Source organism: Triticum dicoccoides, chromosome 2A, assembly GCF_002162155.2.
Source record: "Triticum dicoccoides isolate Atlit2015 ecotype Zavitan chromosome 2A, WEW_v2.0, whole genome shotgun sequence".
Lineage (NCBI taxonomy): Eukaryota > Viridiplantae > Streptophyta > Magnoliopsida > Poales > Poaceae > Triticum > Triticum dicoccoides.
The window spans coordinates 690,676,540-690,694,903 of NC_041382.1; positions in this window are offsets into that span (position 1 = coordinate 690,676,540).

Below are 18,364 nucleotides of genomic sequence, written 5' to 3' on the forward strand. Positions count from 1 at the left end.
CCCACCTCAATACAAAAGAATTCCATTTTAAATTTCAAACACAAAATCAAGTACTGTAATACAATTGCAACATCGAATCAAACACGAATGATGGAGAAAATGCGACAAAAAAAGCATCACCAAGAGAGAAGTCCATTTTTAATCCCTCAACTCTTCGACCTGTCTGGCTTTGGTTCCTCAACTTGAAACCAGACTAGTTGCACCCTAACATCCTATGTGGCGTGGACATTTTGTCGAGCAATTGGCGTGCAATTTCTGCCGCTGCCAGTAAACGCCTCAGCCACCACCAACATCGTTGCGTCGGTTAAGTCCACATGGCGAGACACTGACCCCATCGTTGTGGTCGTCGTCATCATGCGACGGAAAGCGAAGGCTTGCATGGTACTACACCTCGTCACCTCGCATCGCATCGGCTCGGCATCGGCATCGGCATCGGTTGGGGCTTATCCGTCCATGGATCATGGACGGGGACCAGGGACGTACGCGCGGTACCTATCGGCGGAATGCGTGCGTCCACACCGATCGGTGGGCACGGCCGTGAGTCGTACGTGCCGTGCGTGCGTGGTGCAAGCGGTTTCGCAACGCCCGGCAGGGCCGACAACGGGCATGTGCGCCTAGGCGAGTGCGTGCCGCGATCACGCAAACCCTTCTTCCCGCGATCGAGTTTGGTCGTAGGAGGCCTGGGCGTTCGGTTAGACCGAACTGATCGGTTCGGTGACTCGGTCTATTTTAAATTTCGGTTTCTCGATTTTCCTGACCGAACGGTCCTACGAGAAATCAACAACCGAGCGTTCGGGTCACTGATAATACGGTTCGGTCTTAGGTTACAACCGAACAGATCCGAAATTGGTGGGAAGTAAGAAATCGGGTGGGCAAAATAACATGAATGGCAGAACACGAATCAAACGAAACATCATACAGAAGATGTGGGGGGTTCCGGGAATGGTAAGAGCGAAAAAATGCCGCAGGATATCGCTAGAACCGGGACGCCGACCGTGAAGAAGTGATTGCCGCGACCGAGTCGGAGCTCGATGGAAGTCCTCGGCCACCGCCGCGCGGGAGTCATGAGCGCCTCCAGCCGCCGCCGCGTAGGACCCATGGGCACAGCCGGCCACCGTGCACCGCTATGTTTGCTCGAGGTGAGAAAATGGAGGAGGCGGCGCAGTGCGTGCCTGTATTTGGATAAGGTTGCTTTTTTTTAGGTGCACTAGGGACTATTAGAACTCAATGACGCTTGGAATACAAATAATGTCTGGTAAGCACCCTAGCCACATGTGGCGACCTACTGGCAGTGATACAGCTGCCTTAACTAAATCATGAGCTTCAAAATTACATTTTCTATGCTCAAACTTGAAACAAACATCCCTGAAGTCGCTGCTCCGATGCTTAATTTCAGTGACCACCATTGCGTAAACAGTGGCTGCTCCCTTGTTGATACTCGTCCCCACCTCAAGGCAATCTAAAGGAATAACCAGGCTTTGGATGTGTAGGTCTTTAGCTAATGCCAAGGATTCATTAACCGCATGTGCCTCCAATGATGCAGCATCCACAAGACCATCATAGACTGTAACAGAAGCACCAAGATACTGTCCGGTATGATCTCTACATACAACCCCCGCTGCACCTCGATCACCTTGGCGGGACAGGCCGCCGTCTGTATTTAACTTCGCAGCTGTGCCTGCTGGTGGGATCCACCTCCGAGCACGCCGTGCTGGTTGTGCTATCGGTTCATGCGATTTTCTAGCAGAAGCAATTTCCAGGTCTTGAAGATACCTATTGATGAAACACCACGTAGAAATCGGGCTTTGGAACTCATTGTCATGTATGGCCCTCCGTCGAGCCCACCAAATTGCCCACAAGGTCACCAAAATCCGTGCAAGATCCTGCTGTGTTGTCGACTCGAATAACCAAAAAAGCCATAACCGAGCATCGTCGGTGTTGTTTGATATTACGTGCTCCAGGAGCTCCTCATCTCCTAACGCCCATGTACACCTTGCCATGCGGCAGTTGATTAGAGAGTGACGCCATGTATCATCCGACGCCCCGCAAATTGAGCATGCATCGGTCGTGGACATATTCCTTGAGCATCGAACGGATCCAATAGGAGTGAAGTATGAGCTAGCCTCCAAACAAAGACTCGAACCTTTGACGGAATTTTTACTTTCCACAACTCGGTCCATGACTTCTTTTCAGCTGCTATGTTTGACTGGCCAGAACGGCGCTCAAGCCAGTCTTCACGCTGTGTCTTTACTGCAGCGATCATCCTATACACTGACCTGACCGAGAATACTCCCCGCTTATCATAATGCCATGCCCAGAAATCTTCCTGGACGTACAACATCCACATCAGGAGCTATCAAGTGTTCCTCAAGCCGCTGCCTATCCCACGTTCTGGTAATGGGATCAATTAGTTCAGATACATGTACAGGTGGATTTTCAGACCTCGGACAGATTGGCCTGAGTTTGTAGTCCCTAGGTATCCAGTTTTCCTGCCAAATAGTTGTCCCATTACCATTGCCAATCCTCTTGATTAACCCTAAAGCAAGCACTTCCCGTCCCTCGAGGATCGAGCGCCACACCTGAGACGGAGCCGAGTCCAAAGTAGCTTCCAGTAAATGACAGTTTGGGTAATACCTCGCTTTAAGGATTCGAGCACTAAGTGAATCTGGCTCCTGCATTAGCCTCCATGCCTGACGGGCTAGTAGCGCCAAGTTAAACAACTCTATGTCGCGAAATCCCATGCCTCCCATATACTTGGGCATCGACATAGTCTTCCACGACACCCACACAGTTTTCCTTTGCCCATCCTTACAGCCCCACCAAAACCTTCGAATAAGTCCATTAATATGTTCACATAAGCCCCGAGGCAACTTGAAGCATGCCATTGAGTAAGTAGGTATTGATTGTGCAACAGATTTAATCAGTACTTCCTTTCCGCCAGCAGAGAGACATTTCTCCATCCATCCCTAAACACGTTTCCAAATTCTATCCTTCAAATATTTGAAGCACCCTTCTTTAGATCTACCCACATCCGAAGGCAAACCCAGGTACTTTTCTGACAAAGATTCATTTTGCACTTCTAGTATATTTTTAATGCTTGCCCGATTAGTCTCAGTAACACCTTTACTAAAAAATATAGAAGATTTATCCACATTGATCCTCTGGCCGGACGCGTCACAGTATTGCTGCAATAGATCCTTCACTTTGGTGGCACTGTCACTCATGGCCTCAAAAAATAATGAGCTGTCGTCTGCGAAGAGTAGGTGATTAACTGCAGGTGCATCAGCAGCCACTGAGACACCCCGGACACCTTCCCCTTGTGCCTTCAACATGCATGATAGTCCCTCGGCAGCAAGTAAGAAAAGGTATGGTGATATTGGGTTGCCCTGCCGAATTCCCCTGGTAGGCATAAACGCATCCAAACTTCCACCATTAAAAAGGACAGAAAAGGAGACCGAAGACACGCATCTCATAACCGTATTCGTAAACCTAGGGCTGATCCCAAGTTTTAACATCACCGCCTTCAAATAAGGTCACTCTAGTCTGTCATACGCCTTCATCATATCAAGGTTCAAAGCACAAAAACGATTACCCTTTACTCTTCTGGTTTTCATATAGTGTAGGCACTCATAGGCTGTGATAAAATTATCAGTGATAAGTCAACCGGGAACAAACACCGACTGCTCTTCGGAGGTGACATCGGGGAGGATAAGTTTCAGCCTGTTAGCTAAGACCTTTGAGGCGATCTTGTAGATCACATTACAAAGACTTATTGGCCGAAATTGCCCTAAAACTTTTGGACTAGCAATCTTTGGAATCATTACGATGAACGTTTTGTTTATCTCCTCCGGGGAATCCTCTCCTTCAAGCACTCTAATGGTCATTCTTGTTACTTCATCACCGCAAAGGTCCCAGTGCCTTTGAAAAAAATATGCCGGAAAACCGTCTGGACCAGGTGCTTTTGTTGGGAACATCTGAAGAAGAGCCTCTTTGACCTCCTCTCTGCTATAGTCTGCATTCAGGCGGGAATTCATCAAACCATCTACCCGAACTGGTATGTGTGACAACACCTCTTCCATGCCAATCGTCCCTTCTGATGTGTATAAATTAGCATAAAACTCATTTGCCATGTCAGCTAACTCTCTCGGATCCGAACAAGCAGACCCATCTTGACGATCTAGCTGGGATATTTTATTCTTGGCCCTCCTAGCACTAGCTTTCCGTTGAAAGAACTGAGTATTATTGTCGCCTTCCGACAACCATGTCACTCGTGATCGTTGCCTAGCCATTATCTCCTCTCTATAACATAGTTCAACCATGCGATCCTCAATACGCTTCTCCTCTGGTCCAGGCCCCACCCGCGTTGGGTCAACTCGTATTGTGGTTAGCTGCATGCGAAGCATGCGCAATTCCTGACGGACCGAGCCAAAAGTGCTCCGTCCCCAGTTGGACAAAGACTTAGCCACTGAATTTAACTTGTCTGCCAAACCAGTTACGGACTCAGCCACCCCTTCAGATCGCCATGCATCCTCTATCACTCTTTGGAATCTAGTATCTGTCTCCCATGTACGCTCGTAGCGGAATGGACGTTTGACCGCAATTCTCAAGTTATTTACTTCCAGCTCATTTATAAGAAGAATCGGGCTGTGATCACTCTTAGCTGCTGTTAGATGCTCCACACTTGCAAAAGGAAAGAGGCTTGACCAGCTCGGACTGGCCAGAGCCCTATCTAGACGAACTCTGCAATAGTGACCTCTAGCAACACGTTTCTCCCACGTCCAGTCCAGTCCTTTGTAGCCTAGATCATACAGGCCACAGACGTCGACAGCATCCCTGAATCCTGCGATCTGGGAGCTATCTCGAGGGTTAGGCCCCATCTGTTCTTCCGGCCTTAGGACCTCATTGAAGTCTCCAATACACACCCATGGCAATGTGCTTTCCCCTCTTAATCTCTTCATGGTATCCCATGTTTTATATCTCAAACTACGGTTCGCCTACCCATAGAAGCAAGTAGTGAGGCGCCACTAATCCTTCCTTGGTTCTGAAATCCATGAATCAATGTGATACTGTGAATAATTTTTTATTTCAAGATTGATAACATCTTTTGAAAAAATACAAAGACCACCACTTCGTCCCAAGCTCGGAACGGCAAACCTATTATTAAAACCTAAAGAAACCGCCAATCCCTCCACTTGGTTTTTCGCTAGTTGAGTTTCAACGATGCAAAGAACCGACGGCGCACATGACTCCACAAGATCGCGGAGCTCTCGAACCGTCGCAGGGTCGCCAATCCCACGACAGTTCCAACACAAAGTCCTCATTAGACTCGGCGGCCCTCCTCAAAGGAGGCCGCCTCATAGGATTGATCCATGTCTTGTACTTCCTCACTCCCGTCTTGCCTCCTTCTCTGTACTACCGGGTCCTTCCCCGGGGTGCTTGTCGAGGGGTCCAAGGAACTTGGAGTCGACCCCTCAATCAAAAGAACTATGCCAGCCACCTTACCAACCAGATTCGGGATGGGCTGGCCCCTAATGTTAACTGTACCATCAGCCGAAACTAAATGTTTTCGGGCATTGTTTCCAGACGGCACCTCAAAAAATTGGCAAGTGTAATCCTTTGTTGTGGGTTCCCCTTTGTTGCCTCCAGGATCTCCAGTGCTCCCGGCTCCTCTTCCTCTCCCATCTGAACCCCCTCGACCAAACCTTCCTCCACTTTCTCCTCTCCCCCCATTCTGCCTCGCCCTCCTCCATTACTTCCTCCCCGATTGCCCATGGAGCTGTCATTTATCAGTTCCGGGGCCCATAGCAACCAGTCACCCCATTCGAACGAGATTGGGTCGTGTACACCGTCACCACATTCTTTAGCTAGGTGACCCATTAATCCACATACGAAGCAAAAGTCCGGCAACTTTTCATAATAGACTCCATACTTCACTCTCTCCTTCAGTGTTATTGGCACAAAACGGACAAGTGGTTTATTAACATCCAGAAAGACTCGAGCCCAGAGTGTACTCGATGGATTGATACACCCTTCATTGACCACCACCGTTGAAAGGATCAATATAGTTGACTAGAGGGGGGGGGGTGAATAGGCAACTAACAATTTTTAGCTTTTCTTTAACAATTTAAACTTTGCATCAAAGTAGGTTGTCTAGATATGCAACTAAGTGAGCAACCTATATGATGCAACAGCGATAGGAACACAAGCAAGCAAGAGATACAACATAAATAAGCTTGCACAAGTAAAGGCACGAAATAACCAAGAGTGGAGCCGGTGGAGGCGAGGATGTGTTGCCGAAGTTCCTACCCTTTGAGGGGAAGTATGTCTCCATTGGAGTGGTGTGGAGGCACAATGCTCCCCAAGAAGCCACTAGGGCCACCGTATTCTCCTCACGCCCTCACACAATGCGAGATGCTGTGAATCCACTATTGGTGCCCTTGGAGGCGGCGACCGAACCTTTACAAACAAGGTTGGGGCAATCTCCACAACTTAATTGGAGGCTCCCAACAACACCATGAAGCTTCACCACAATGGACTATGGCTTCACGGTGACCTCAACCGTCTAGGGTGCTCAAACACCCAAGAGTAACAAGATCCGCAAGGGATTAGTGGGGGGAATCAAATTTCTCTTGGTGGAAGTGTAGATCGGGGCCTTCTCAACCACTCCCGAGAAAATCAACAAGTTTGATTGGCTAGGGAGTGAGATCGGGCGAAAATGGAGCTTGGAGCAACAATGGAGCTTAGGGTTGGAAGAGGTGGTCAACTAGAGGTAGGAGACGACCCTTTTATAGTGGTGGGCGAAATCCAACCGTTATCCACTTAACCAGCCCGCGACGCGCGGTACTACCGCTCTGGAGGCGTAGTACTACCGCAAGGCCACGCGGTACTATCGTGGGCCACCACAGTACTACCGCGGCAGCAGCGGGGGCTAGAGTAGGCCTGACAGGGGGCAGTACTACTGCGAGCGTGGTACTACCGCTCCGCCTTGTGGTACTACCGCAAGGCAGGAAAGCCCTAGCCTGGGAAGGGTGCAGATGAATAAAATTACATCTGTGCCTACTTCCGCTGGAAAACAAACGGTGCAAAAATCCGACACGGTACTACCGCTGGGGAGCGGTACTACCGCGTGGCTGCTGGATTAGGCCGCGCACGGTACTACCGCGCACGGGGCGCGGTACTACTTCGGAGGCGCGGATGTAAAAAATTACATCCGCCCCTACTACCGCAACACAGAGGTACTTGGCCTGGGGGCCACAGTAGTACGGCTCCATGAAGGAAATATGCCCTAGAGGCAATAATAAAGTTATTATTTATTTTCTTATATCATGACTAGAAAATTGCCCGTGCGTTGCAACGGGAGTATAAACATTCTAGTAGATTAGCCCCTGACTGCACGTCTATTATTGTATTAATGTTTTTGTGAAACCATGTATATTATTATATTGATACGCTAAAATCTTACCAAATCTTTGTATGCAATCGCCATGATTTATCTGCGATTTTATTGTTAAGCACTTATTTGGTAAGAATTTAATGAGTTGCCAACAAAATATGTGTTTATTTTGATAAGATAATAAATATGAGACAATTGAATGGATGGGAGAAAAATCAAATATGGGAGGAAAAAATCAAAGAGGATAAGGAAAAAGTGGGACGTATATATGGAAGGTTAGACGAAAGAGATGTGAAATGGAAACCTTACGTTCTTTTTAGTAGTAGAGATAAATGTTTATTATTCATGCTAGAATTGTATTAACCGGAGACATAATACGTGTGTGAATACATAAACAAATAGAGTGTCACTAGTATGCCTCTACTTGACTAGCTCGTAAATCAAAGATGGTTATGTTTCCTAACCATGAACAAAGAGTTGTTATTTGATTAACGAGGTCACATCATTAGTTGAATGATCTGATTGACATGACCCATTCCATTAGCTTAGCACCCGATCGTTTAGTATGTTGCTATTGCTTTCTTCATGACTTATACATGTTCCTATGACTATGAGATTATGCAACTCCCGTTTGCCGGAGGAACACTTTGTGTGCTACCAAACGTCACAACGTAAATGGGTGATTATGAAGGAGCTCTACAGGTGTCTCCAAAGGTAGATGTTGGGTTGGCGTATTTCGAGATTAGGATTTGTCACTCCGATTGTCGGAGAGGTATCTCTGGGCCCTCTCGGTAATGCACATCACATAAGCCTTGCAAGCATTGCAACTAATAAGTTAGTTGCGAGATGATGTATTACGGAACGAGTAAAGAGACTTGCCGGTAACGAGATTGAACTAGGTATTGGATACCGACGATCGAATCTCGGGCAAGTAACATACCGATGACAAAGGGAACAACGTATGTTGTTATGCAGTCTGACCGATAAAGATCTTCATAGAATATGTAGGAGCCAATATGGGCATCCAGGTCCCGCTATTGGTTATTGACCGGAGATTTGTCTCAGTCATGTCTACATTGTTCTCGAACCGTAGGGTCCGCACGCTTAACGTTACGATAGCAGTTATTATGAGATTATGCATTTTTGATGTACTGAAGTTAGTTCAGAGTCCCGGATGTGATCACGGACCTGACGAGGAGTCTCGAAATGGTCGAGACATAAAGATTGATATATTGTACGGCTATATTCGGACACCGGAAGTGTTCCGGGTGATTTCGGAGAAAACCGGAGAGACCGAGGGTTACCGGAACCCCCCCCGGGAGAAGTAATGGGCCATATGGGCCTTAGTGGAGAAAGAGAGGGGCTGCCAGAGGTGGGCCGCGCGCCTCCTCCCCCCTGGTCCGAATTGGACTAGGAGAACGGGGCGGCGCCCCCCCCTTTCCCTATCCCTCTCCACCTCTTTCCCCCTCCTAGTAGGAGTCCTACTCCTACTAGGAGGAGGACTCCTCCTGGCGCGCCTATGGGGGCCGGCCGGCCTCCTCCCCTTGCTCCTTTATATACGGGGGCAGGGGGGCACCCCTAGACACACAATTGATCCTCGTGATCGTTCCTTAGCCGTGTGCGGTGCCCCCCTCCACCATATTCCACCTCGGTCATATCGTTGCAGTGCTAGGCGAAGGCCTGCGTCGGTAGAACATCATCATCGTCACCAGGCCGTTGTGCTGACGGAACTCATCCCCGAAGCTTTGCTGGATCGGTGCCCGGGGAGCGTCATCGAGCTGTACGTGTGCTAAGAACTCGGAGGTGCCGGAGTAACGGTGCTTGGATCGGTCGGATCGGGAAGACGTACGACTACTTCCTCTACATTGCGTCAACGCTTCCGTTGCGGTCTACGAGGGTACGTAGACAACACTCTCCCCTCTCGTTGCTATGCACCACCATGATCTTGCGTGTGCGTAGGATTTTTTTTGAAATTACTGCGTTCCCCAACAGTGGCAACCGAGCCTAGGTTCTATGGTTTGATGTTATATGCACGAGTAGAACACAAGTGAGTTGTGGGCGATATAAGTCATACTGCCTACCAGCATGTCATACTTTGGTTCGGTGATATTGTTGGATGAAGCGGCCCGGACCAACATTACGCGTACGCTTACGCGAGACCGGTTCTCCCGACGTGCTTTGCACAGAGGTGGCTTGCGGGTGACTGTTTCTCCAACTTTAGTTGAACCGAGTGTGGCTACGCCCGGTCCTTGCGAAGGTTAAAACGGCATCAACTTGACAAACTATCGTTGTGGTTTTGATGCGTAGGTGAGATTGGTTCTTGCTTAAGCCCGTAGCAGCCACGTAAAACTTGCAACAACAAAGTAGAGGACGTCTAACTTGTTTTTGCAGGGCATGTTGTGATGTGATATGGTCAAGACATGATGCTAAATTTTATTGTATGAGATGATCATGTTTTGTAACCGAGTTATCGGCAACTGGCAGGAGCCATATGGTTGTCGCTTTATTGTATGCAATGCAATCGCGATGTAATGCTTTACTTTATCACTAAACGGTAGCGATAGTCGTGGAAGCATGAGATTGGCGAGACGACAATGATGCTACGAAGGAGATCAAGGTGTCACGCCGGTGACGATGGTGATCAGGACGGTGCTTCGGAGATGGAGATCGCAGGCACAAGATGATGATGGCCATATCATATCACTTATATTGATTGCATGTGATGTTTATCTTTTATGCATCTTATCTTGCTTTGATTGACGGTAGCATTATAAGATGATCTCTCACTAAATTATCAAGAAGTGTTCTCCCTGAGTATGCACCGTTGCGAAAGTTCTTTGTGCTGAGACACCACGTGATGATCGGGTGTGATAGGCTCTACGTTCAAATACAACGGGTGCAAAACAGTTGCACACGCGAAATACTCAGGTTATACTTGACGATCCAAGCATATACAGATATGGCCTCGGAACACGGAGACCGAAAGGTCGAGCGTGTATCATATGGTAGATATGATCAACATAATGATGTTCACCAATGAAACTACTCGATCTCACGTGATGATCGAACATGGTTGAGTTGATTTGGATCACGTGATCACTTAGAGGATTAGAGGGATGTCTATCTAAGTGGGAGTTCTTAAGTAATATGATTAATTGAACTTAAATTTATCATGAAACTTAGTACCTGATAGTATCTTGCTTGTTTATGTTGATTGTAGATAGATGGCTCGTGCTGTTGTTCCGTTGAATTTTAATACGTTCCTTGAGAAAGCAAAGTTGAAAGATGATGGTAGCAATTACACGGACTAGGTCTGTAACTTGAGGATTATCCTCATTGCTGCACAGAAGAATTACATCCTGGAAGCACCGCTGGGTGCCAGGCCTGCTGCAGGAGCAACACCAGATGTTATGAACGTCTGGCAGAGCAAAGCTGATGACTACTCGATAGTTCAGTGTGCCATGCTTTACGGCTTAGAATCGGGACTTCAACGACGTTTTGAACGTCATGGAGCATATGAGATGTTCTAGGAGTTGAAGTTAATATTTCAAGCAAATGCCCGGATTGAGAGATATGAAGTCTCCAATAAGTTCTATAGCTGCAAGATGGAGGAGAACAGTTCTGTCAGTGAGCATATACTCAAAATGTCTGGGTATAATAATCACCTGATTCAATTGGGAGTTAATCTTCCAGACGATTGCGTCATTGACAGAATTCTCCAATCACTGCCACCAAGCTACAAGAGCTTCGTGATGAACTATAATATGCAAGGGATGAATAAGACTATTCCCGAGCTCTTCGCAATGCTGAAAGCTGCGGAGGTAGAAATCAAGAAGGAGCATCAAGTGTTGATGGTCAACAAGACCACTAGTTTCAAGAAAAAGGGCAAAGGGAAGAAGAAGGGGAACTTCAAGAAGAACGACAAGCAAGTTGCTGCTCATGAGAAGAAACCCAAGTCTGGACCTAAGCCTGAAACTGAGTGCTTCTACTGCAAGCAGACTGGTCACTGGAAGCGGAACTGCCCAAGTATTTGGCGGATAAGAAGGATGGCAAGGTGAACAAAGGTATATGTGATATACATGTTATTGATGTGTACCTTACTAATGCTCGCAGTAGCACCTGGGTATTTGATACTGGTTCTGTTGCTAATATTTGCAACTCGAAACAGGGACTACGGATTAAGCGAAGATTGGCTAAGGACGAGGTGACGATGCGCGTGGGAAACGGTTCCAAAGTCGATGTGATCGCGGTCGGCACGCTACCTCTACATCTACCTTCGGGATTAGTATTAGACCTAAATAATTGTTATTTGGTGCCAGCGTTGAGCATGAACATTATATCTGGATCTTGTTTAATGCGAGACGGTTATTCATTTAAATCAGAGAATAATGGTTGTTCTATTTATATGAGTAATATCTTTTATGGTCATGCACCCTTGAATAGTGGTCTATTCTTATTGAATCTCGATAGTAGTGATACACATATTCATAATGTTGAAGCCAAAAGATGCAGAGTTGATAATGATGGTGCAACTTATTTGTGGCACTGCCGTTTAGGTCATATCGGTGTAAAGCGCATGAAGAAACTCCATACTGATGGACTTTTGGAACCACTTGATTATGAATCACTTGGTACTTGCGAACCGTGCCTCATGGGCAAGATGACTAAAACACCGTTCTCCGATAATATGGAGAGAGCAACAAATTTGTTGGAGATCATACATACAGATGTATGTGGTCCGATGAATATTGAGGCTCGTGGCGGATATCGTTATTTTCTCACCTTCACAGATGACTTAGGCAGATATGGGTATATCTACTTAATGAAACATAAGTATGAAACATTTGAAAAGTTCAAAGAATTTCAGAGTGAAGTTGAAAATCATCGTAACAAGAAAATAAAGTTTCTACAATCTGATCGTGGAGGAGAATATTTGAGTTACAAGTTTGGTGTACATTTGAAAAATTGTGGAATAGTTTCGCAACTCACGCCACCCGGAACACCACAACGTAATGGTGTGTCCGAACGTCGTAATCGTACTTTACTAGATATGGTGCGATCTATGATGTCTCTTACTGATTTACCGCTATCGTTTTGGGGATACGCTCTAGAGACGGCCGCATTCACGTTAAATAGGGCACCATCAAAATCCGTTGAGACGACGCCTTATGAACTGTGGTTTGGCAAGAAACCAAAGTTGTCGTTTCTGAAAGTTTGGGGCTGCGATGCTTATGTGAAAAAGCTTCAACCTGATAAGCTCGAACCCAAATCGGAGAAATGTGTCTTCATAGGATATCCAAAGGAAACTATTGGATACACCTTCTATCACAGATCCGAAGGCAAGACTTTTGTTGCTAAATTCGGAAACTTTCTGGAGAAGGAGTTTCTCTCGAAAGAAGTGAGTGGGAGGAAAGTAGAACTTGACGAGGTAACTGTACCTGCTCCCTTATTGGAAAGTAGTACATCATAGAAAATTGTTTCAGTGACACCTACACCAGTTAGTGAGGAAGCTAATAATGATGATCATGAAACTTCACATCAAGATACTACTGAACCTCGTAGATCAACCAGAGTAAGATCCGCGCCAGAGTGGTACGGTAATCCTGTTCTGGAAGTCATGCTACTAGATCATGATGAACCTAAGAACTATGAAGAAGCGATGGTGAGCCCAGATTCCGCAAAATGGCTTGAGGCCATGAAATATGAGATGGGATCCATGTATGAGAACAAAGTATGGACTTTGGTTGACTTGCCCGATGATCGGCAAGCAATTGAGAATAAATGGATCTTCAAGAAGAAGACTGACGCTAACGGTAACATTACTGTCTACAAAGCTCGACTTGTCGCAAAAGGTTTTCGACAAGTTCAAGGGGTTGACTACGATGAGACCTTCTCACCCGTAGCGATGCTTAAGTCTGTCCGAATCATGTTAGCAATTGCCGCATTTTATGATTATGAAATTTGACAGATGGACGTCAAAACTGCATTCCTGAATGGATTTCTGGAAGAAGAGTTGTATATGATGCAACCGGAAGGTTTTGTTGATCCAAAGGGAGCTAACAAAGTGTGCAAGCTCCAGCGATCCATTTATGGACTGGTGCAAGCCTCTCGGAGTTGGAATAAATGTTTTGATAGTGTGATCAAAGCATTTGGTTTTATACAGACTTTCGGAGAAGCCTGTATTTACAAGAAAGTGAGTGGGAGCTCTGTAGCATTTCTGATATTATATGTGGATGACATATTACTGATTGGAAATGATATAGAATTTCTGGATAGCATAAAGGGATACTTGAATAAGAGTTTTTCAATGAAAGACCTCGATGAAGCTGCTTACATATTAGGCATAAAGATCTATAGAGATAGATCAAAATGCCTAATTGGACTTTCACAAAGCACATACCTTGACAAGATTTTGAAAAAGTTCAAAAATGGATCAAGCAAAGAAAGGGTTCTTGCCTGTGTTACAAGGTGTGAAGTTGAGTCAGACTCAATGCCCGACCACTGCAGAAGATAGAGAGAAAATGAAAGATGTTCCCTATGCTTCAGCGATAGGCTCTATCATGTATGCAATGCTGTGTACCAGACCTGATGTGTGCCTTGCCATAAGTTTAGCAGGGAGGTACCAAAGTAATCCAGGAGTGGATCACTAGACAGCGGTCAAGCACATCCTGAAGTACCTAAAAAGGACTAAGGATATGTTTCTCGTATATGGAGGTGACAAAGAGCTCATCGTAAACGGTTACGTTGATGCAAGCTTTGACACTGATCCGGACGATTCTAAATCGCAAACCGGATACGTGTTTACATTAAACGGTGGAGCTGTCAGTTGGTGCAGTTCTAAACAAAGCGTCGTAGCGGGATCTACATGTGAAGCTGAGTACATAGCTGCTTTGGAAGCAGCAAACGAAGGAGTCTGGATGAAGGAGTTCATAACCGATCTAGGTGTCATACCTAATGCATCGGGTCCAATGAAAATCTTTTGTGACAATACTGGTGCAATTGCCTTGGCAAAGGAATCCAGATTTCACAAGAGAACCAAGCACATCAAGAGACGCTTCAATTCCATCCGGGATCTAGTCCAGGTGGGAGACATAGAGATTTGCAAGATACATACGGATCTGAATGTTGCAGACCCGTTGACTAAGCCTCTTCCACGAGCAAAACATGATCAACACCAAGGCTCCATGGGTGTTAGAATCATTACTGTGTAATCTAGATTATTGACTCTAGTGCAAGTGGGAGACTGAAGGAAATATGCCCTAGAGGCAATAATAAAGTTATTATTTATTTCCTTATATCATGATAAATGTTTATTATTCATGCTAGAATTGTATTGACCGGAAACATAATACATGTGTGAATACATAGGCAAATAGAGTGTCACTAGTATGCCTCTACTTGACTAGCTCGTAAATCAAAGATGGTTATGTTTCCTAACCATGAACAAAGAGTTGTTATTTGATTAACAAGGTCACATCATTAGTTGAATGATCTGATTGACATGACCCATTCCATTAGCTTAGCACCCGATCGTTTAGTATGTTGCTATTGCTTTCTTCATGACTTATACATGTTCCTATGACTATGAGATTATGCAACTCCCGTTTGCCGGAGGAACATTTTGTGTGCTACCAAACGTCACAACGTAAATGGGTGATTATAAAGGAGCTCTACAGGTGTCTCCAAAGGTAGATGTTGGGTTGGCGTATTTCGAGATTAGGATTTGTCACTCCGATTGTCGGAGAGGTATCTCTGGGCCCTCTCGGTAATGCACATCACATAAGCCTTGCAAGCATTGCAACTAATAAGTTAGTTGCGAGATGATGTATTACGGAACGAGTAAAGAGACTTGCCGGTAACGAGATTGAACTAGGTATTGGATACCGAAGATCGAATCTCGGGCAAGTAACATACCGATGACAAAGGGAACAACGTATGTTGGTACGCGGTCTGACCGATAAAGATCTTCGTAGAATATGTAGGAGCCAATATGGGCATCCAGGTCCCGCTATTGGTTATTGACCGGAGATTTGTCTTAGTCATGTCTACATTGTTCTCGAACCGTAGGGTCCGCACGTTTAACGTTACGATGACAGTTATTATGAGTTTATGCATTTTTTGATGTACCAAAGTTAGTTTGGAGTCCCGGATGTGATCACGGACATGACGAGGAGTCTCGAAATGGTCGAGACATAAAGATTGATATATTGGACGGCTATATTCGGACACCGGAAGTGTTCCGGGTGATTTCGAATAAAACCGGAGAGCCGTAGGGTTACCGGACCCCCCCCCCCGGGAGAAGTAATGGGCCATATGGGCCTTAGTGGAGAAAGAGAGGGGCTGCTAGAGGTGGGCCGCGCGCCTCCTCCCCCCTAGTCCGAATTGGACTAGGAGAAGGGGGCGGCGCCCCCCCTTTCCCTCTCCCTCTCCACCTCTTTCCCCCTCCTAGTAGGAGTCCTACTCCTACTAGGAGGAGGACTCCTCCTGGCGCACCTATAGGGGCCGGCCGGCCTCCTCCCCTTGCTCCTTTATATACGGGGGCAGGGGGGCACCCCAGACACACAATTGATCCTCGTGATCGTTCCTTAGCTGTGTGCGGTGCCCCCCTCCACCATATTCCACCTCGGTCATATCGTTGTAGTGCTTAGGCGAATCCCTGCGTCGGTAGAACATCATCATCGTCACCACGCCGTTGTGCTGATGGAACTCATCCCCGAAGCTTTGCTAGATCGGAGCCCGGGGAGCGTCATCGAGCTGTACGTGTGCTAAGAACTCGGAGGTGCCGGAGTAACGGTGCTTGGATCGGTCGGATCGGGAAGACGTACGACTACTTCCTCTACATTGCGTCAACGCTTCCGTTGCGGTCTACAAGGGTACGTAGACAACACTCTCCCCTCTCGTTGCTATGCATCACCATGATCTTGCGTGTGCATAGGAAATTTTTTGAAATTACTGCGTTCCCCAACACTCCAGAGGAGCGGTACTACCGTGGGCTCCCGTGGTACTACCGCGCCTTAGGCACGGTACTACCACAGGTGCCTGCGGTACTACCGCTCCAAGGAGCAGTACTACCGCAAGCATAGCAACAGCAGTCCAGACAATCGCAAAGAGGATAAACGGGGGATGCTCCAAAGTGCAAGGGAAAGGTGGAGACAAGGAAGGGAATGTGTACGTGATGATTCCACCCAAACCTTTCCGACGCGGACCCCCTCTTAATAGTATGGCTTTCCTACGACTCAAATCCACCAAAAAGAAACATAGAGAAACGCCATCTTCAATGGTCTTCGAGGGGCACCACACCGTCTTGTGCCTAGTGAAGAAATGTCTGAGAAACTCAAGCACACGATTAGTCTGCAAAAGCATTGTCATCAATCACCAAAACACCTTAGGGGTAAATATGCCCTTACAATCTCCCCCCTTTTGGTGGATTGATGACAATACGGGATTTGTGCAAAAGGGTAATAAACTAGAGCATAGGCAAACCCCTCCTCTCTAAAATATAGAAGGGCTCCCCCTAGATGTGTGCAATCTAGATGGATGCTTTGGACTGCACAGCACACAACTAGGATCAACACTCCCCCTATGTTTTAGAGACAAGGCATATCTAGCAATGATAAGGCTAATCAACTAATCAAGAGCACAAAACATGGGTAGCACAATATACATAAGCTCGCTAAAATATGATAAAGTGCATATGTCTTACACCATATAAAGGATAAGTCTCAAACCAAACCAAAGCAAACGAAACGAGGTTCAAACGAGATAGCAAACACACCAAACACAATGAAACACGAGCCAAATCCCTACACTCTCTCCCCCTTTGGCATCGAGACGCCAAAAAGGCAGAGAGGACACCTACACACTCGGGGTGGCTCAAGCGGAGAAATCATCCCAGTGCTCCTCATCAGACTCGGCGGCAGGGATGTCCTCCTTGATGTCCTCGTCAGAATCAGTCCACTTGAAGCCCTGCTTCGACATCCACTCGGCCTCTGGAGTGATGTTCCTCTCTGACCCGCTGGATTGTGCCTCACCAAAGACCCTCAGGATGTGCAAGTCATGGCGGCGAGCCTCCTTGGAGGCAACATGAGTCCTGTACTGCCCCTTAGCTTGCATGCAGAAGAGAGACTTCATCTTGTCCTTCAGCTTCTTGGCCCACGAGGGCTCAGAGGAACTCTGGGAAGACCTAGCAGCACGGTCCTCAGCAACATTCTCTGCTGCAGTCTCCTCCTCACCAACAGCCCTCCTAGCAGCAGACGCCTCAGCACGAGTAATAGTGTTGGCCCAGTTGGGCTTGACACGGAGACTGTTGGGATCATGCCTAATCCAGTCTGGTGCAAGGAACTCATCCCCAGGGAACAACTTCTCCCAAGTCTTGGAGATCAGCAGAAACATGTATGGCCCATAGATAGGCACCTTGCGATTGAACACCGCAAACCAAAGCTCATGGTGTGAGACATCAAGAGGCTGAGTCTGAGACACCCGGGCCTCCTCGCACATGAGCATCATATCCATCATATATGCATGAACCTTATCCTTGTCGCCAATGCACGGGAATAGAGAGTTGCGGAAGATGCGATACATGATATCCAGAAAGGAGTTCAGCACCCAAGCTAACTTGCCATTGGTGAGCACCTTCTCAACATAGTACTGCTGGAGCCTGTTCTTGTTAGCAGACTCAAGATTGGCATGGGGATGAACACCAACAGGAGTGTTGAGTCTGTCATCTTGAACATGCAACAGATCCATGAACTCCTTCCAGGTAGCGGTCAACTGACGGCCGTTGGTCATCCACGTCATCCGCCGCTCCTCCCCAGGGTGAAAGTACATAGAGGCAAAGAACTGACAAACAAGCTCAGGGTCAAAGTCCAGATGGAAGGAGATCACATGCTCAATACCATACTGCTCCACCAAGTCCAGAGCCTCTCCAAAGTACTCACGAAACTTTTCCTTCCTCATGTGATGCATGTCAAT